Raw genomic sequence first — 21,639 nt, 5'->3', positions numbered from 1 at the left:
GTCATAAGCTCTTATTACCACCGTTCCCAGAAGGTGATGATGATGACGAGAAAAATATTGTTCTGAAACCAGCTCCCAACATCAAAGCAACCCACAGCATGGAACTTGTGACAGCTCCCTATCTTGTGCAGAATCCTCCCACTGAGCTCCAGGGGATAAAATCACTTGAAGCAAAATGAACGTTTCTGCTTTTGAAAGTACAGCAAGCTAGTGCCAAAAATAACTACAGGTGAACTCTGGAGAAGGTTACTGCTTCATCTTTGTATCCCCTGAATATCATCATACTCAGGTACTCCTTGAGTAATTGTACTACAAAATTTTGATCTTTGAAGAGCATACTGGACAAAACAGAAAAGCTAAAAAGAAAAACCCTTAGACCTAATATACTAATATCTACAGCATACATGAGGACATTATATCCTTTCCTACTCAGGATTCTGCCCAAGAGCCAGACAAGTAAACTCTTAATTGCAATCTGGGTCTCAGTATTTTCATCTGAAAATATATATGTATGTATATGATGATGTACTTCACTATTGTACTATTATACAGTACATAGGCTAGATACCCAGCACAAATTCTAACACTTTTATAACTCAGTGCCAATACCAATGGGGAAAAAAGTAATTTCTAAGAGTATACAGCCCTGAATACCTAAAGAGTCATTATTCAGCTTGAACTACTTGTACTTTATGACATTTCAAAAGTAACACAATAAAGAAAGTGTAAAGATTAAATTATAACTAAACACTTTATTCTAACCTTGGTCAGACAGCACTTGATAGAGCCTTCAATCCAGCACTAGCACACTAACTTGGCTCTCCACTTTCCAAGAATAGTGATGGATGGGAATAGCCAACTGGAAAAGCCGAACACACAAACCCTGCTGCACAGAGGCCAAAGCCCTGTGCCCTTGCACTGTGTTTTGCATCACCCCAGGTTCTGGGACAATTCAGCTGAGGTAGAAAGGCAGCCCCATAAGAAACCCCATCTGACAAATGTCTCCAAGCAGAAGGGGTCACAGGACATACATGGTACTCTTCCACCAGTTACCCCTCCTGCTGCTATCATCAGCTCCATGGCTCTAAGTCTTGCAGAGCCAGAGCTTTAGTCTAAATCTGTGACTTGTGGAGCCTAGCTAGCTCCTGAATGCTCCTCCACCTCCTTCAAAGCCAGATTCCCAGCATCCCATGTTTCAGAAGCACAAAACAGAGACAGCAGCAGTAGCTCTGAGCAAAGTTGGCAAGGGCTCAGCGGGTGAACTAGCACAGGGTCTGAGCCACACATAAACCTACGTACTGCTTCCAGGTCTGAGCCCAGGATTTCAGTATGGATAACCTGTTACTTGAATAATGTATCCATTGAAAATACAACATTAGCTGCAAAAATTAAATAGAAGAAAAGCATATTTCTGGGTCTACAAAGTAATTCTGAGGTCAAAAATTAACCTATCAAGCTAACAAAGGTTATTTGCAGCATTTCCCATATGGTGTTTAAAATCCTGTCCTCTAAAGCTTTGCCTGAGTTTATTCCTCTTCACTTGCCAGCATCCTCAGGCATTTCCTAAGAGCCATTTCTGTGAAGAGTACATAAAGATGATAGCCTCAAGGAAATCAGACTTGATTCTCTAGGCTGTCCAATATATGCAAGCAATATACTAGGTTAAGCATGACATATGTCCATACATAGACAGCATTTCAAAACCACACCACTACAAACATTAATACTCACTACTCTGAACTGTAACTCTGAGCTCTAACAAGGAGGTCAGAGCCTTCCCCAAAAATGCTAATGCTAGTTTACTTTAAGTAGAGATGCAACAGCCTTCCACAAGCTCCAACAAATTTTAAAGTTTTACCTTGCAGAAAAACGAGTTTTGTTGTTTATCTGCACTTCAGGTGTCTAGATTTAAAATGAAAAGGCAAGTACAGCTGCTCACAGCTGATAAGGCCTCATGCTTCTGGCATTTATTTATATCCATGATCCAGAGTAACAAACTCATGTACTTTAAACAACTGAAGCAACTATTGGATAAAACATGGAAATATGGAAGATGGGACTAGAAACAACTTCCTTTACTGTATAAATCCACTTATTCACCATAAATCAAGAAAAAACACATTCAGGTGAAGGTAATGGAAGATCAACTGCTAAAGCAGAGTGTCTCAACAACAATTTCCAAGTTAGGGCACAAGAGCAACTCCTGATGACATCTTGTTGTGGTTCTCATCTGAACATGGGGCCAGCACCCTAGCCAAAGCAGTTAATGTTTTCTGGCTGAGGTCACTAACATCTGGTCTGTGTACAGGCAGCTTCTGCTGCTCAGTGCTGCACAGGAACAGAGGCAGTGCAGAATGTCACAGGGGAGCACAGGTTTAGTGTTTGTGATTAACCTCAAGCAATGCCTGATTTGTGGGGTTGCAAAACACAGATGGAAACTCAAGTTTGAGAATCCACAAAATAGGAAGAGGTAGTCAGTCCTAGGGGGCAAAGCCTAAGAGATAGCAAATAATGAGAGAAGACAGAAGAGGATGGAACAAAAGTGCGCTTCCACCTATGGTTTTGCCAGTTTGGCCCAGGGTTGATCTGATCATCTCCTGCAGATGATACTTAGCCCAGCTGAGTCTGAAAACTCCTCACATCACAACTCAATACACACAGTTATTGTACTACATCAAGATACTGCTTATATGCTGCAGCTTGTCTGTACTCATCTGCAACATAATACTGGGTTAGGGTTAGGCTGTACTCGGTTATCCAAAAGTGGAGGGTTAAGAGCTTCAGGGAACAGCTCTGCAAGGAGCATAAAGCAATGTTAGTGGCTGCCAGCAAAAGAGGTGGACCCATATCCCCAGCTATTTATAGCATGCTGATCCAAATAACTAATCCACCAAAAATTTATTATCAATCAGTCAGACTTACGAGCTTATCAAATGCACTCTACAGCTCCCTGATTGCAGGTGCTGAGGACAGGAATGCTGTCACTGCAGCAGATGAGAGCAACACTGAGCTTTCTGGGAGAAGCACAGTCTGAGATCACCTTTCATAAACCAGTATGTTTATTATACAGACTAAAGGAGAAGGCAGGAGTTAAAAAGGCTGGCTAATGAATGTCCTAGTCAATTAGACAATAATTTTTCATGTGTGTGTCTTGTTCTGTATCTCAAGAATCACTATGGAATTGAAACACTGGTTATTTCCATATAGACTTCTGAACTCTAAACTGGCAACAAATTTTGAATGTGTCTTAGGAGTCAAAACCATGAACAAGACTGAAACACAAACAGCATTTTCAAGAGCTCTCCCTAGCATGCTCTCCTGTTTCTCCTACAGTATCTCTCTGCTATGAAAAATGTTAATTTTCCTTTAAAACAGCAGCCAATACTAGTTTCAGATATCCCTTCCCCTGCTTCTTTCCTATCCTTCTGCTCTCCTTATAGTATAACAATCCAGTATCACAGCCAGGGAAGAGCACTGCAGAGCCAACAGAAGATAAGCACACTGGCTGGAAAGGGATGTACTGGAGTCAAGTGCTACAGCTCTGGAACAAGACTAAAGGAGAGGATTTCACAGGGACAAATCTGAAAGAGCCAGCAGCTGGCTGTGAGGCACACTCTACACAAATCCACTCAAATACAAGGAGCATCTCTCATGTTGCACCCAAATTTGACTCCATCTCACAAAACAGTTTGCTATTCCTAGTCTTCACAGTAAACTGACATCAACACTTATTCAGAAATCCAAGGTTAGAGAAAATAGTATTTACATTAAAAAGATCAATCACACTTCTTGTACTTTATTTTGTTTTGTAGTTTTTCATTTTAATTTTGTGTTCCAAATTTGGGTTATGGCAAGATAACAGGAACTTGAATTGCTGTACATAATATAAAGTAAATAAAATAAATAAAAAAGCCTCATTTCTGAGAAGCAAAGGCTCTTAAATAATCTTTAGATAATGCCAGCACCGACATTATGTGCCTGATGCTTAGGGACAAAAAAAATGAGGCAGAAAATCAGTCTCAGACACTGATGACGAACATGGATTACAGGCAAAAGCAAATACATCAGTACCTGAAACTCACTTTTTGCCCCAGTCAAAACCTCACAACTAATTAGCAATTATTCAAATGTCCCCTTCCTTGATGAGCACTAATAACTGCACATCTGAGTCTTTTAGCTAGCAGCCACGTGGTTTATAAAGCAGCCGCTCTGCCAGGTGAGGAGAAATGATGGCCTGTCGTGCTGACCTAGCACAGAAACACATTTCATCCACTTGGAAATTGTTCTTTTACAACAAGTGCTCTCAGTACACTAGAAAATAGTTTAGATACCTGATGATTTAGATTTTAATGTTTTTACTGTGGATATAGCCATCAGAATTCCCACTGCCTCTCATTCCTCACACACTTAATAAGCTGATTTAATTATATGCCTGTAATTTAGTTTACATTTTACAGGAGGCAAAAGGTAAGGAGATTCCAGTAAATAACACTTGAGATAAGAGAATGAGTTACTGGAGAGCACAATGCTCATTCTTTGCATCTGTACTGGCCTATTATAAAGGGCTTAAAAATTCACTCAAACAGAACAGGCAGGAAACCTTGGCAAAAGCTGAACTAAAATTAATTTTCCAGATTTTAAGGTTATAAAGGTAACTTGCAAAGTACCAATCAGCAAAGACCTGTCTTTGTAAACCCATGGACAGACAGCTTCAGCCTGCTACTCAATCAGGCTTTTTTCCCCTGCTGCCCTGAGCAAAGCTTTGCCCATCCTCACTGCCTGGGGCACCAGGCAGCAGGGACAGGAGTGGAGCTGAAGCAAAGGAGGCCAATTCCATGCTGCACTGCCTGGGAAAGCTCTGGAGAGAAACCCAGGCACTGATCACTAAAGAAAAGGTGAAATAAAACATCTAGCAAGCAGAAAGAGGTTTAGAGATGGATTGTTCTTCGGCTGCCCACATCCAAATAGCAAGGACAAGATAAAAATATCACAAGCTCTGGCTACCATTCAGATAAAGGAGGAAAAAGGAATCAAACAACTCTGAATCTAAAATGAGTGGGACATGAGAATTTTTCCAAGAATAATTTAACCAAAGACCAGATGGAAGGAAGCAGTGATATGTCCTAATTACAGGTTTATTAAGCCAGTCAAATTCTCCTCAGAGAAAACATAAAATCAAAATACCCCAATCAAGTAAAGGTTGATCTTGGTAATGGGAAGAGGAGGCATCTCAGAAGGCAAAGTGAATTTAAATACATCCATGTTGAAAACGGGAAGATCTTTTTTCAGAGATTGAATCCTGTCAGTAATACTCAGAAAAAATTTTGACAATCTCTAAAATTATTAGCATAACAATCCTCACAGAGTGTGAGAGAAAGATTTGGGATTTTATCTCATGCAAACCCATAAGCTGCTAGGAGTATATTTCTTTCATAAAGAAGATAATACTGGATCAAAAAACTCCATCAGGTTAACAGAATAAATGGAAATACACATGTAAGCTTTGATGCTGATGCTGTTGCTGCTCACTCAAAATCACCATGTTAAAACAGATGCTCACTCTTTCCCCATCCCTTACAAATGGTAACTTGAAGCTGAATTCCTATCAGGAAGCTAATCCCAAACTACATTCTCTGTCCCAATGGACTTCCCCTTTTTTTCCTCTCTGTAACACTTTATCTCAACTCCACCAGACAAGTGGAACGTATTTATGGTAGAAAAAAGCTGCTTCAGTGGAGTATTTTTGAAAATCTATTTTTTCCTACAGTAGCCCAGCCAAACAGGAAATCAAAGCCCTGCATATGATCATATATTATCTTGTATGACTGAAGGTCACAGGCAGTCAAATCCTCTGTGTGTACATCCCTCTAGGAAATCCCGAGCTCTGAGAACAAAAATACTACTACAGTCTCTACAATAAACTACTTAAAGAACTGGATGGTATATTCCTATGTATTTCATACACATATATTTATTTTGTATGTACTGATGTACATATAGGCCTTTCTGATGCAGGAATTAAAAATTCCCTTCTAACACACCGGTGGCCAAACAGCTAACACTCCAGCATTTCGGAAGCAGCTTGCACAACAGGAAAAGCAATTGCACAGTAGGAAAACTCCAGCAGGGAGACAACAATCCAACAACAAACAGGACATAAAGGATCAAATGGAAAATGAACTCTTGAGGAGCTAAGACAGATGCAAAAGCTGTTGGTGGTAGTGTGGAGAGATGTATTGGTTAGCAACTTTAGGAATACATAGAAGGCATGGAAATATTTAGCAGTGCAAGGTGCTGAAAAGATGTATTGAAAGAAAGTTCACAGTCACCTACCAAACACAGCTGCTCAAAATCACCCAGGACAAATTTTCACATATGATCTCAAAAACATTGAAATGCCACCCACTAACAGTCCTGACAACAGCAGGTTTTAGCAGAAAACTCACACAAATATCTTCTCTCAACAATGACATGTTTGTGGAATGCTTCTACTAGGAAACAATGTCAGAATTTAAAGTCATAACACTTACTTTTACTTCCAGACGTAAAATCTACACATTAAACAATGCCAAGTATTCACTTCTCCCAAACCATCACTACTAAGTGGTCATCAGTCAAAACAACCCCTCCTTAAAAAGGACAGGCCTTTAAGCATAGGCTAAAAATTTTTCTGATACTCTCTAAAACTATAGTTGCTTTGTATGAAAAGTAATAAATAACAGCAAAAAAAATATTTTGTGTATAATTTTACAGAGATATAATTTTAATTTTTCTGCTTTGCAGCTCTCCTTCTTGCACATCAACAGTATCCCCAAACTCATACTTCAACCCCAGGCCTGTCGATATCCACAATTCTATGTATTTGTTATTAGAAGGCACCTTATTCAGAAATCTATTTTGACACTGTGTTACTGATGCCATGCGTATACAGTCAGTACATACAGGGACTGCTGGAATCCCACTAAACACAGAGTCTCCTGCTAACTTCAGCATCACGGCCAGGAAACCACCCAAGTCAGACTGCAGCAAAGAAATTCCACGTCTGGTGTGACATGGACTCGGATAAAGAAGTATATATGAGAGGAACAGATTATGCCAGAGCATTTATGGAATTTGTTCATTCCTTACCTTTCCCTTTACATTGCAGAGGTTACCTCACCCCTTGAAACACAGTCATAAGCAGCAACAGGTTTCACATATGAATTCTTTTTTCCCTGGGTGCTCTGGGGAAGCAAGAACATGCACTCAAGTGAGCATTCATGCCTCAGTCAGCTTGAGGACAAGGCTCTGCACTGAAGCCCTTAAGACCTTCTCACGGCTGCTGATTTCATCCACAAACTGAAAGAGCATCTCAGCAGGACACTGCCAGCCTCCTTTTCAGCTCCCACTCACTGATTGCCAGTCTCTGGCAAGTGAAATGTCAAGAACCAGGCAGGGGCGGTGTTTGGAGAAGGAGGGATAAGAGATTCTCACCATCCATCAACCTCAAAACCTATTCAGCCGACAACTTGAATGGAACAGGCATTTCATTCTCCATGGTAACAAGAGATGGAAGAAGGTTGGGGGGAAAAAAAGAGCGAGAGAGTACAGACCAGGAAAATCCAATGTTGAAGACGCAGGGAAACTTGCAAACTTTGCAATTTCTCTTTGCTGTGCAAGTTGCATGCAGAAGAGAGAAAAGCCCTTTCCTTGCCTGCACAGTCTGAGACAAGCTGTCCCGCGGCCACGATGAGGTGTTCCGTTCTGTGAGCAGTGTATTGATTTGGGGGGAGGAAATCCCTTATCCTGCACCAATCCTACCCAGAGGAAAGGCAAATGCCTTCTGAACACTAGAAATTTGGGAGAACTGCAGATTATTGCCCTTCAGAAAAAAGAACCGTCTGAAAGAGAAAATATACCGTCATTGCCTGTACAGGACTTCTTGTCTACAGATCAAAGCCACTGATGCCGATTCCGTCTGTGTGCCAGCGCTGACCACAAACCAGAGTGGAGGATTAACATCACCCTCTTTGCTTGCTTTGCATCTTACATAGAAGAAAATGTTCATTACTTCTGTTATGCTGAACCACTTAGACGCACAGATAAAAACAAGGCATTTACTTACTCCTTTCCAAGACACACCAAAACGAAGCATGGAAGCAGACAAACTTAAAATTCGGGCAGCACCTCTGCCAGCCTCAAGGGATCTCATGGTAAGTCAGTTCTTATTAACATTTCAGGCCTGGCCATCTTCTGAACTTTTTTCCTGCTATTTTACATTCATAACTTCAGCTGTCACAGCCAGAATGTGCACAACAGGGAAATTACATTTGGATTCATGCACGTTTGTGTTCCAAGCTGGCCCCATGCAGCTACTGAAAAGAGTCTCTGGCTAAAGCACTTATGCAAGATAACCCAACAAAGGACTGAAAAGCTCTGCAAGTCCTGGCTGCTGCCATCTTATTTTTTCTCAGTTCTTTACACTGATTCTTTTCTGAAGAACACATTTCCATCTCCCTCCCCCATCCAAAGCCACCACCTCTCAATTTGGAGTTTGTTCTCAGTTTTGTATTGCATATGGGACATGTTGTTGGTGTGATACTTTTTTTATAACTTATTATCTATACAAAGAGCTTTTTGTTCAAGGTGGCCTGCAGAGTTGTTTTGAGTTCTTCCAGTAGTCCTTATCTATAAACAAATATATTGAAGATCATAGTTTTTTAAAAACTATTAATTTTTCTTCATTGTACTCATTTGAATTTTGGATAGGCAGCTTTCAGTTTCTCACGTAGGTCTTTACCATTCATGACACTGCAACCCATAAGGCATGTTAATGCACAACCCTGCCCACTGAATTTCAGCCTTTATTCACACCAATCATTTCAAAGTGACATGAAGACATTCTTGCTTGTGAAAATCACTTTCCTCCTCCGGAAAAAAATTGTTTTCTTTTCTCTTCCAAGACTAACTCTTGGAAAAACCAAAACAGAACCTCAGCAGGAACAATACTACAGTCACTTGCTGCTTGTTCTCCAACTTAACTTCCTGAGACAGTCTTTTCCTTAGCAAAGGAGGGCATATTTACCTTCTGAAATGTACTTCAGGTCCATGGCTTAGAATGATTTTCCCTTTTTTCCCCCCAAAGACTTGAACAAGAAAATGAGAAATGAGACTGCTCCATTCACTCTTTCCCAGCCAACTAAAGTGGGAGTGACACACACCTCAGCTGGAAGATGTCAGTATCCCACAACTCTGCCTAAGCAAATAAATGCTCTTAAATGCATGAACAGATGAATTCAGTTCTTTTCAGCTAGTTTTGAAGGTATTTCAGAATTCCAAGGAGATTTTTCCAGTCCATTTAAAATATATTCTACCCCCATCTATTAAGATGAGTATATTTAACATAGAAAGCTTTTTGTGTTCTTTTCATAGAACAATCCCAGAGTACTTTGTTATTTTGCTTTGTTACAGGAGAACAAAAAGGAAAGAATGTATTTTTGCCAATCGCCATAAAAGCAGACTCATCTTCCCTGCACTTGCTGTTCACTGCATTTCACCTTGATCCTCTTGAAGGTTCGAAAGCATTGTTGTTTATCTGGAGCTCAGGGAAGGGATTTTCTTTCTCTCTGAAGTTGATTCTAATGTACTTCAAAGAGTTGCCATCTATTAACATTATCCACTTGTCTTTCTATGATTCAAAAACCATACCCTTAGAAATGCTTTCCCAAATCTACTCTAGCAGCATGCTTTAGGCGAGAAAGAAGACACTGACAACGTTACCAATGTTCAGAAATATGACAAAAGCAAGTCCAAGAGCACAGAGTCATACCAACCACAGTGCCCACTGTGTGCTCCCTTTCAGCCACCAGAAGGGAAATGCTGATGCATCTCACCAAGAGTATACACAAAGATACACATTTTGGAAGCAAATCTACTATGAATTAGCTAAAACTAGTATCTCAAAAGGCACCCTACTGAGAGGTACTGAAGTGAGGGGTGAAGCATGCCCACACAGAATCAAGGCCTCATCCAGCTTCCATAACAGAAGAATAAACAGTACAGTACAGCCAAGATTCAAAGGACTGCCCACCATGTGTGCCTGCCAGGCAATAATAAAAGCTGAAATACATCAATAGCTTCAGGCTGGCTGAGAACGAAACTGACTGGAGTTCTGATCAAGTTTGGAGGTCTCCACATAACTCTGGCACTACAAAAGTTATCATCTCAACTGACAGCGATTGTACAGAGAATGAACCAGTGGTGATCCTCACTGAGACAACACTGGCAGTGCTACATCATAGTGTCCTGAACTGCTCCTGCCCAGGTAACAAATAGATCTGCTGCTGCCACAGCTGGGAGCCCACAGCTAAGTTCACCCTCTTCAAGAAGATGCTCTGAAAACTTTGCCACGCCTGCCAAGAAAACTAAGATGTGACATGACTTCACTGTAACACAGAACCACAGAATGGGTAAGGTTGGGAAGGAACCACAGCGGGTCATCTGGTCCCACTTACCTGCACAGGCAGGGTCATTCTAGAACACACTGCACAGGATTGCATCCAGATGGTTCTGGAACATCTCCACTGAGGGAGACTCCACAGCCTCTGTGAGCAACCCATTCTAGTGCTTGATAACCTGCACAATAAAGGAGTTCTTTCCTCATGTTCAGGCAGAACTTCCTGTGCATCTTCTCACGGAACATCCTGTGCCTGTTGCCTCTCACATCTATTGCCTGGCATTACTGAGAAGAGCCTGGATCCATCCTTCGACACCCTCCTCTCAGATATTTACAGATATGGATGAGATCCCCTCTCATTTCCTCTTGAGGCTGAACAACACCCAGCTCCCTCAGCCTTTCCTCACAAAACAGATGTTCCAGCCCCCTTATCCTCCCTTGTCACCCTCTGGTGGGCCTGCTCCAGAAGCTCCCTGTCTCTCGTGTCCTGGGGAGCCCAGAAATGGGCACAGCACTCGAGATGTGGCTTCACTAGGACTGAGTAGAGGGGCAGGATCACCTCCCTGCTCTGATCACTGCTTGCAGTGCTCTTCTCCCAAGGCTCCCAGGTGCTTTGACTTTCAGCAGAATGCTTTCTACAGCTATTCCCTGAAGTACCACATTAAAACAGGGAAATGAACAAGCCCATTCTACATTAAAAAAGAAAATAGATGCATTAAATTCTAGCAAATGTGTCACATTTTGTTAAGTATTCATCCACTGCTCCACACAGCCAAGACTGTGCCAGAATTTACAATTCCCAGAGAAGATAACTTTAAAGGTGTTTTAAAACACCAGAGAGATGCTCCAGCCCTAGACTGACTCACCTGAAATGAAAAAATGGTGGAGACCAAATTCTTTCCCATTCCCACTCCTAAACCTGAGGGAAGCTCAGTCAATCAGATAAAGACAGATACTCAATAATAAAGATTCAGAGGACAAAGCAATAAAAAAAAATACTGTACACAAATTTTCTAAAACATATTAAAATGATTTCTTGGAATAAAAAAGGCTAAAAAAAACATGATTGGAAAGCACACAAAAATCATCCAGACCTCAAAAAGTTCTGAGACCAGCACTTGGGAAAGCCAAAGCATCTTGGTTTAAATTGACAATCACAGCTGAAATATCTCTGAGTTATTATCAATACAAGTGATTTCAAGGTAGGAATGAGTACAGACAGAATACACAGAGCTGATCTGATGACACAGTATATGTGCCATGAGTAAAGAACACACCATGCCCCTGAATTACCAGGCATTTCCCACTGCAGACATACCACCCCAAAACAGGAGAGATGGACTTCATGCATGCAATTTTATCCAAATGTATTTCTCTAATAAGGAAAATGATACTAATCCAATTGCTTCCTATTTTCAAGTGCGCCACAAAATTAATCAAAGATAAGACTTTAATAAAAACTCTTCAAAAAAACCAGCATTATTCATCACAGAGGTAATGACTGGAATTTTTACCTACTTGAAGTTAATTTTTTTTATTTGCCAGTGTTTTAAAAACTTTTCATAAAACAGAAACTCTCTACTACTTTAGAAACAAAAAGAATAAAAGCAAAACCCTTTGCATCACTAGAGTTTCGTGTTTCATAAGAGACAAAGAGCAAATGACTGTAAAATTCCTAACAATTTGTTTGGCAAATGCCATCTAAACCAGCACACAAAGTCACCTCAATCTGCTATCCAAGAACTTGCAATAGCAGTAAATGTTAATGACACATGGCAAGGTAAAAGCCACCAGCTAGGGAATGAACAGCTTTTAGGAGACCATTAGAGGCTTATTTCTTTTGAATTCTAAATTTTTTTATCTGCAGGAAAGGTTTTCAGTATTTCACGTGCCAACATTTTCATGCAAATAAATACATTTTCCTCTAAACTAAAAGAGTTTACAAGGGCACAATTAGCAGTTTTCACTGAATATAAATCAGACAGCTGCCTGTAATTGGAACCAGGAGCAAAAGATGTATAAGAGATGCCTTCATCCTTGCAGATGTTTTCCCAAGATTTAAGGGAAAGTTCTACTTCAAGAAATTAATATAATACTATCTAAATCTACAGAGTCTATAGCTTTAATGGGTACATTTACATGTGAATAGTTAGTTTAGGTTTGGAGTTTTCTTTTCTTTTCGTTCCCAATTTCCTTCTGGATTTAATCTATTTCATATAAGATTAAAACAGCTACAAAGATGCAGCAAGCCAAATTAAGCTCACTGTGATACCTCTGCAAATAAAGCTTTCTTTTAACAAGCAGCAGAGGGGTCAATACCAATGAATCAGTACAAACTGCTATCACTAGCAGTGCAAAAAAGAAAAAACACTACCCTTTCATTCCAATGGGGATCAGAAGAAGCTACGGATTTAAACCTGCAAACTTTACAGATGAAGAAATTAAATATGTTTCACATGACAGAGTCATGTCTAAATGTCTACTTCTGTCTATATTTTATAATGCTACTGAAATACAAGTGATGTCCAACATGTGCTCGGGACACAGGACACTACTTAAGACAAAGCACTAAGCAATGCCTTAAATCTCCATCAGTGTAAATAATACAAAAACAATGGGCTGGGGATCTTTTTGGATGGGGAGCAGTGGGGACATAGAGATAATACCAACTAACCAATCTTTTTTCCCCCTCTAAGTCAGCATTTCAACAACTCAAGTATCTATAAGTCAATCTGCCTCCTAAGAGTATCATTCTGCAAATAAGAGGATATTATTTAGAACAGATGAAAATTTTCTTCAGCCTTTCTGCTACAACTAACTGCTCCCACGATTTCTAAACTATTTCCCTGTTTTACACAGTGATCCCAGAATCCAACACTTTTCAACAAGCTGACCAGAACACTGCAGATAAATATAAAGAACCACCATAAATTACATATTTTTATGCACCCTACTCCCAAGACACCGAAATGACAGAAGAACCAGCTGAGGTACAAATGCAGATGTGACCTAAGAGGCCTCAGGCACAGATAACCAACTAACCTGTGTGACTTAAAAAGCAACACAAACTCCCAGCTGCTGGCTTCTCTTCCCCAGTGTAATAAGATGTACCACATATTCAGTTTACAGTATGATGCCATATTTTGGCTGGAAGGCATAAGAGATATGAATTTAACAATGTGTTAAATTGGAGTGTAGCACTTGTGTCTTACTACCAGGCTGCTTGATTTCCCCAGGGCTGGAGGATGTGTCTGCCACCTGGAGATGGGCAGCACAGCCTGACTTACTCTTTCTAGAACTACCTGGACACAAGGTCCCCAGGCTGACTGTGGATCCTAAGCACTGCAATAGGGTGGGCAGGAGAAGCATGCTTTGAATCACAAAATTATTTGGTTGGAAACGGTCTTTAAGATGCAGTCCTACCATTAACCTGGCACTGTCAGGTAGACCTAAATCAAACCAAGTGGTGGACTTGGCAGTCCCTAAGCGACTCCCCAGGTGCCATATCTACACATCTTCTAAATACCTCCAGGTATGGTGACTCAACTGGAACGCTAACCAATGCTTCGGAGAAAGAGTCAGCCCCTGAATGAAAATATTTGACATGATTTAAAAGCATGTCTCACATTATCTCCCCTCAGTTTTCTGTGCTGATATAAGAACAGTGGGCATACACTTATATCTCAGGCAATTGCTTCAAGTGACCGCACCACAACAAAAGGGAATGTTAGGGAAGCTTGTGTGTCCTACAAAATGCTTTAAAAAAACCCTCTCTGTTTGCATGGACTCTAAACAAATACCAATATTCTCTCAAGGTATCTTACTTTCAAATGCAAATAATATGTGTAATGAAAGGAAATAAAGCCTTGTTCCCAGAAAATAAAGTAAGACAATGGCCTGATTTTACCAGAGGAGAAAAGAAGGTTAAAGCTCTCACTAATGGCTTGTACCTGATTTTTAATGCTAAAAGCTTCCTGCACTTAGTTTATGAATTTGGAAGAGAAAAATTATGAAACGAAAGTATGTAACATTTTCTCACGGGCATATTGATTTCTACTTTTCCTGTGAAGATAATCTCCAAATTTCAGTTTTCTGCATTTGAAGATTTTATCGTCTTTTGGAGCAGCAGAAAAGGAGACATTGCTGAAAACATCTCATATTATCCAGATTAACCTTGTGCTCACTAATAAATAAATTGTGTGCTCCCCACACAAATAAATGCCAAAATACCAAACCAAATCTTTCCCCTCTAACCTCCAAGTAAGTACTACTGCTTGAAAAAATATATCCTGTTACTGCTTGAAAAAAGCTACTGTATTCCCACCCCCTCAAACCATTCCTCTGTAAAACAGTTCATCTTAAAAATACAGTGCTGTCACCTTCCTTTTTCAGGTTTCTGCCATTGCTGTCACTATGGAAACAATCAGAACATCAGATATGTCAGTGAGCACAATTTATAAAATACAAAAGCACCAAAGGTAGATATTCTACATAAAACCCAATCAAGACAAAAATTAGTGTATTAGCAAGGAAACATTGGCTTTAAAGGACTTTCAATTTCATATGATTTCCTAGAGCAATGCTGCAGTGAGCTACGGCCAAGGAGAGAGCTGCCAGTGCAGCATCATGCATGAAGTCACACAGCCAAAGGCTGCAACAAACCGCCAGGACAAAGGGTTGTAATCAACCTTTTTCCATCCATTTAAAACACAAAAATCCAACAGTAAAGAAAAGTCAGTATATCCCCAAAACATCACACCAATGTAAGAAATATGGCAAGACATACAGATACTTGTTTCTCTGAGACTTAGAAATAAATTAAGGAAGACCCCTTTCAATAGTGCATTCAGTCACATTCCCTTCTGCTCGTCACCTTTGTTCACATCTGCGAATCAGAAGCAAATTACTCATAGTTTGCCAACCAAAGACTTAAAGCAGTTTGTAGAGAAACATCAGTTACAGAGGTTGGTTGGGCAGCTATTCCACTGAGTTGTAGTTTCAGCAGTGCAAATGCAGAGTGCTTATTATCGCTGTAAGATGGGGTTCGTCCAAACCCGTACGTGCAGAAGATACAGTTTTCCCCTGCTCCCAAAGCTCAGCACATACTTCACTTTGACATGTTGACTCAATTATAGCACTCAGGAGCCTCAAGAGAACACAGCTTTTTGAGACAACTCCCTCTCTACCACACACACATTCTCCCTGTGCTTAGTTAGAAGTTCATTGCCTTTCATCATCACACTATTCTCTCATGTTACACTGATGCACCTACCCACTTCACACTGCTGCTTTTCCTCACCTCTACTGCCTTGGAATGAAAGCAACTACCGTACCTCAAATTCAGCTACTGAAGTTACAATACAGACAACAAAAGCAAGAGGGACCTCTTTTTATGACAAGGGAAAATATTTCAGATCAAGAAAAGAGAGCAAGAAAACAGCTCAAACACAAGTTAAGAGTCACAGAGCACTAGGAGAAGAGAGAACAGATATGAAGCTGTAAACTGCTTTCAAAACATCATGGACCCAAAATAATAAATGTGTACTTTTTCTTAATAACGACATGGCAAATGGTAAGCTCCAGGTGCCATTTCAGGTTGGGAGAACAACTTGCCAACTAGTCAGTGCTGCACAGCTGACCCTGAGACTGCTTGCTGCCCTTAGGACTTGGCTGAAAGACATCTGCACATTTACTGCCTTTGATGCTATGTGCACATACAGCAAAGTCCTTTACATTCAAAGTTGCCCAAGTGGCTCAGTAAAAGAAACAGTCTACAGTATTCTTGTCTTAAAAGCTTTTTTGACTGGCTATCTTGATGACAGTTGGAAATTTATCAGATTATTCACTTTTTGACACAGGACGAGCCACTTAGGACAGCAATTCAGGTACTCCGAGATGGAGACAGTCCCTTCCTCACTTGAAACATATGCTTTTGATTCCTAACTTCCAAAACATGAGATTACATGCTTTGTCTAAGATGTCCTCTATTAGTCTATGGAAACAATCTGCATAAGTCAGATGGAATGAATTCAGATAGCAGCTGCAAGGAGAGAATGACTGAAGGATTTGGAATTCTGAATTATTGAGAGGGCAAGGAAGAACAAAAGTGATAAACTACATAACTGAGTGATAAGGTAGAGCAGAGGACAAAGTAAGATAAATTTAGTAAGTCTTTTGTGGGATATCCCCTTCCACAATAAGCTGCTTCTAGAAACAGTGAATTTTGATGCAGTTTACCTGCAGTTAATTATATTAGTTCACAAAAACAGGAAACTATATGATAGTACAGAGGACAATCCAGAGCTGGAGTTTATGTTGCTTAAATATTGGACAATTGTGCAGGTTTATATCTGCTTCCTATCTGGCTCTTTTTTTCCTCTTTCCCATCAGCTGTGCATGCCTGATGGGTCCTAAATAACTTGTGCTCAAGTATTCAATACTTTAAAACAGTTAGAATCGTATTTATCTGGTACTGTGGTACTTCCCATTTGTGTATGTAGCTCTCTGCCCCCTCTTCTCTTGTATCCTTTACTAGGCTTTCAAGTGACTAAAAAACACTGCATGTTGAAGTCCAGGTAGCAAACAGTATTTACATGATCTTTTCAGTATCATGACCTATTGTACATTTCTAAGCACAATTTCTAGTACATTTCTAAGACCATAAATAGGTAACTTCAATCAGTCTGATATTAATTATAACGTCCTCTAGCAAAGACTGCTCTTAAGACTCCGGACAACCACCAAAGTCAGTGCCACAACACCAAAGTGAAAAACTCCAAGTGATAAACATAAAGAACTTTTGCATGTACTGCATGACTTCTGCAGAACTGAATAGGTCACTGACATCAGTAGGGGAGATCATTACAATATCCCTTGTCATACACAGAGCTTTTATTCTTCAGGTACTTAGAAAGAAAGCTAAAGACACAGCAAAATCAGGTAAACACTTTTTCTGAATACGAGATCTACACCATGATTTAAGGTACTTGAATTTACTACATAATGACTTCCTAGCTGTAAAAACTTGATTTTGCCTTTTCTCAATGTTTTCATGCAAACAAGTCTTCAGCAGTCAACATGTGAAACTCTTGCCCTCCACATGTCTTGAAAAAAAGTCTGGGGCAGGAAATCTATTTCAGTATTTCCCTGTGATGGTGGAAATACAACAAAAATAAAAACTGGTTTTACGAGACAGTAAAATAAGTACTTTGTATTAATGGAGAAGAGTATCCTGCAAGGGTCCTTAACCTCACTACAAACACCATGCACTATAAGCTCGAAGTGGCAAGCCCATGCTACATAGAAACAGAGAACACACTCTCTGTGATTCCACTGAAAAAGACAGGATTGTTGCTTATAAAAGGGTAGACAAAAGAAACAAATAGAAAAGCCACAACATTGAATAGCAAACATCTGCTATTTTCTAGGAGTTTCATGCATTTCCTAACTGCACCCTGAACTAAAAAATACTCTTCATACACATGCCCACAGTTTACATGCAGTATAATCGAGCTACAAGTGTTCAGACTCAGCTTGCTTCCAATATCCTGATACTCTGTAACAAGAGGTGAATAAGCTTCAGAAGACCTATTTATTTTCGAAACTGACAGTGATTCTCAGTCACCTAAGAGTTCTCTTCAAAGAAAATAAACAAAATTTAAAGATTCCTACTGATCCTTCAGGAAGAATCAGTGCTGTTCAGCAGCACTTAATACTGCCTACATCCAAACACAGCTCTGTCAGAGTCTAGCAAGCTCTCTAGAGCAATCACACACTACCAGAACAACTATCAAAATCAACACGTAAAACCAGGTCCCCATTGTATGTGGTATACCCCAGTTATTTCAAATATCCTTTCATATTACCGTAAAATAACCTGCTCAGTAAAAATGTCAAGTGGCAAAAAAAGACAGGATAAAGTATAACTTTTCACTCAGTAAATAAATTAATTCCATGAATTAACTGCATTGATGACATTTGTGCTCTTCTTCTATGACATAAATAAAGTAGTTACCTTGCTGAGAAAACAGAACCTCTAAATCCAAATGAAGTTTGCTATCCATTCAGAGAAAGAATAAGATGACAAACATGTGGCATACATTTATCACATATTTAATGCAGTTATGGAAATTGGAGATTGTCGGCAATAAGTACTGTGTAAGAAACTATACAAAACAAAAGGAAACACCTGAAAGCATGACTGTTGGCAAGGAGTTATTCCCAAGGAAGAGCTGAGGAAGTAAGGACAGCACTCCTCAGCAATTTTTCAGACCCAACACATATTCAAAGCTACTACTTTGTGGAATCTCCCTCCTGCTCTTGCTAGTTCATGGGAAATTTCATCTCTGCCAAACAAATCAAGGGGAACTGAACTGCAGATTCCATTAACTTGAACTCTGAGACAGCAACTCGGCTACTGTGAGTCACTGACAGCTGGGAACCATCCTGCCAGCTTGGGAGAGACACCAAATTCACCGCAATATCCAGCCTCATACACTCAAGTCCACAATGGCCAGCTCATCTGAAAGGAATCACAAGGATACTACTGCTTACTGGAGAGGGAGATGTTTGGCTGAAAAAGATTCCTCAGCAGGAAGGATCTGCTTCAGGCAGTTGCTGATAATACAGCCCTACATGCCCAGAGCTCTCAGCAGAACAGAACTCCAAGTTCAAATCTGTTTCCAACACAGAGGTTCAAAACTTTGTCCTGCACTTGGATTTCTACTCTAAGTGAGGATCTTAAAAAGAATCTTAGAAAGCTTTCCTACAGTAAACCTATGTACCTACAACCACTTCCAAATCATCAGTTCTCTTGGTACAGAAAAGGAAGTGAAAATGCAGTATGCTAATTAAGAACTCCAAAGATCCCTCTACAGATTCTACATGTATCGAAAAGATATTCAAGCCTTCTTGCATCATGAATCAAAGCACAAAGAAACAGATACCACTGAACAGGAGGGATCAGCAACCAGCTTCTTTTGACACCTAAAACCACATCGCTAAATCCAGCAATGTTTGTATCTCTGGTCTCATCAGGCTGTCTGATTAACAAGCCTGCCTTGTGTATTATATATTGCTTTTGTAGCTGCACAAAGTCACTGCACATCTCCAGTTCAGCCAGTTACATGGATATGGCAGAGGGCAAAGAGTAACTCATTTAGAAGGGTGAGAGAAATGACAAGAGTAAAGAAGCAACTTAATGCAGATTCCTTAGACTATATATTTTATAAAAGCATCACATTGGAAAATAAGGGAGTTTGCTTGGTATGGGGGGAGATTTGCCTCTTTTTAAGGAATCCACGTTTTCTAGATGACAAGCAAAAAAACACACATCAGTAACTGCCCTTAAAGTTTTCAACATATTAAATTTACTTGCTTTTAGGGCCTTGTCTACAAAAGCAAGTTTTAGAAGAAAAAACCCAAAATGCTATTTCCAATTCAGTTCAGTTGTATCACTAAGTCTTACATGACTTAGCCACTAACAGTAGAAAGACCAAAAATGCTCAGCCTCAAGAGTACCATGGTAATTGCTGAACTCAACCTTATTAGAAATGATTATTCTCTACAACCCCCCAGGTACAGGGAATTATTCTTTACGATAATTTAATAAAATTACAATTTCATAACTGTAACCTCCTCCAGGATGGATCCTTCCATCTACCTGCCACCTCCTAAATGAAACTTATTCCTTGATTGCTTGCTAATCTTTCCTCATACTGTATTCCTCATGACTGCACCTCACCACTTCCCAATAGAGGAAACATGCCAAACCAAATGGAATTTTAAATTCAATGCAAACTGTTGTGTCAAATGTCAGCCAGGAACACATTTCTGACACACAGAACTACTTCTGTGGAGCTGTATGCAGTAGACTACTGATTGTAGTGTCCTTCAGTCGGGAGATTTTAAGAGTCCTTGGTCACATTCTTCTCATTGAAATCACAGAGCAAGGGAAACACAGAACAAGACCTTGCTTTACCAGACAGATTTATCTATACACAAAACAAGGAGGAGAATCTTGCCTTGCCTTTCATGGTCTCAAAGATACGCCCTGAAATTTAGCATGTTGATGGCTAATGCAGTCTCATGGAAAACAGATGCATATAGGCATTACAATATAATATATTTACTTTCATCTACCCTTCTTTGCAGAACTAATAACTTCCTATAAACAAAGTTTTGTTTATTTCCTATAATCCAAGTTTGATACTCCCCTTAGATACTGCACTTTTACATGCCTAGCACACTCGGTATTTCACTGACTGAAGGTTTTGAAAAACTTCTGGTAAGTACTCACAGCAAAGTAATGCCATTGAATTTATTCCCCATCTTACAAACAGTCTTGTCAATTTGATAAAAGCCTGTTCAGTTTATGCTCAGGTACCTCAGCTACTTTCAGAATACAGTTGATGCAGTAAAAATAAAATTTTATGAGAAATTCACACAACCGCATAGGAAACAGGTAGTCATGCGTGCCCCTCATCCCTTCCCATGTAGATTAGGGGCTGGGAGCTATATTTTCATCACTTATTTTCAGGGTCTCAGAGATTTCTCTAGCTCTAAATTCAGATCTGTTCAAGAGATGAAGCATGCCTACCTTTCAGCTTTCCTGGTCTCCAGTGCTGCAAAATACCACACAATTTACACTCAACTAGAGTCTCAGTGTTTTGATGGCTGATGCTCGCAATTTTATGAGCTGGTAGATCAGACTTTCTCCATTGCAAACTTATATACAGTTTAAGGTGACAGGTTTGGCAAATCTGAATTTATCAGTTCCTCTGGACATAAACCTGCATCAAAGAGGATGGAAGTTAAGCACTCACCTTTTCAGCAGTGCCTTTGTTCAGAAGCCAACACACAGAGCAAAGTCAACAATGCCTGGCTCACAAGCACACCCTCCAGCTGGGGGAAAAAAAAACAGAATGGGTCTAGATTAGAGATAACACAGGAAAGAAAGATCAAAGAGTACTTTATTTTATACACATATGAAGAGCATTGCACACAGGCTGCAAACCAACCACTTTATTCTAAACAGAAAATATTCAACAACACACGACTGTGACTCCCTAAAAACATGTCAAGTGAAAGCAAATGCAGTATTTCTCAATCACTGAAACCAATCCCCAAGTATATATAGAAGGAAAAGCAGGAAGAGTAAGAATATGCTAAGAACCCCTTGGTTTGAGAGTTGACAGTCCACAGGC

At 39.9% G+C, this 21,639-nt stretch overlaps 1 protein-coding gene across 4 annotated transcripts in view; it reads right to left on the bottom strand.

Annotated features, from left to right (window-relative positions):
* NDST2 (N-deacetylase and N-sulfotransferase 2) overlaps positions 1-21,639 on the bottom strand; it is a 106,756-nt gene that overhangs the window by 83,238 nt on the left and 1,879 nt on the right. For 3 of the 4 annotated variants that reach the window (XM_015632879.3, XM_033515831.1, XM_015632880.3), the window contains exon 3: positions 21,259-21,337. The gene's annotated coding sequence lies outside the window, so the exon portion shown is untranslated. Of the gene's footprint in view, positions 1-7,128; positions 7,219-21,258; positions 21,338-21,639 lie in introns of those variants that run through there. The other variant, XM_015632878.3, reaches the window with a different exon arrangement.

Source organism: Parus major, chromosome 6, assembly GCF_001522545.3.
Source record: "Parus major isolate Abel chromosome 6, Parus_major1.1, whole genome shotgun sequence".
Taxonomy (NCBI): Eukaryota; Metazoa; Chordata; class Aves; order Passeriformes; family Paridae; genus Parus; species Parus major.
This window is presented reverse-complemented; position numbering and strand designations above follow the sequence as displayed.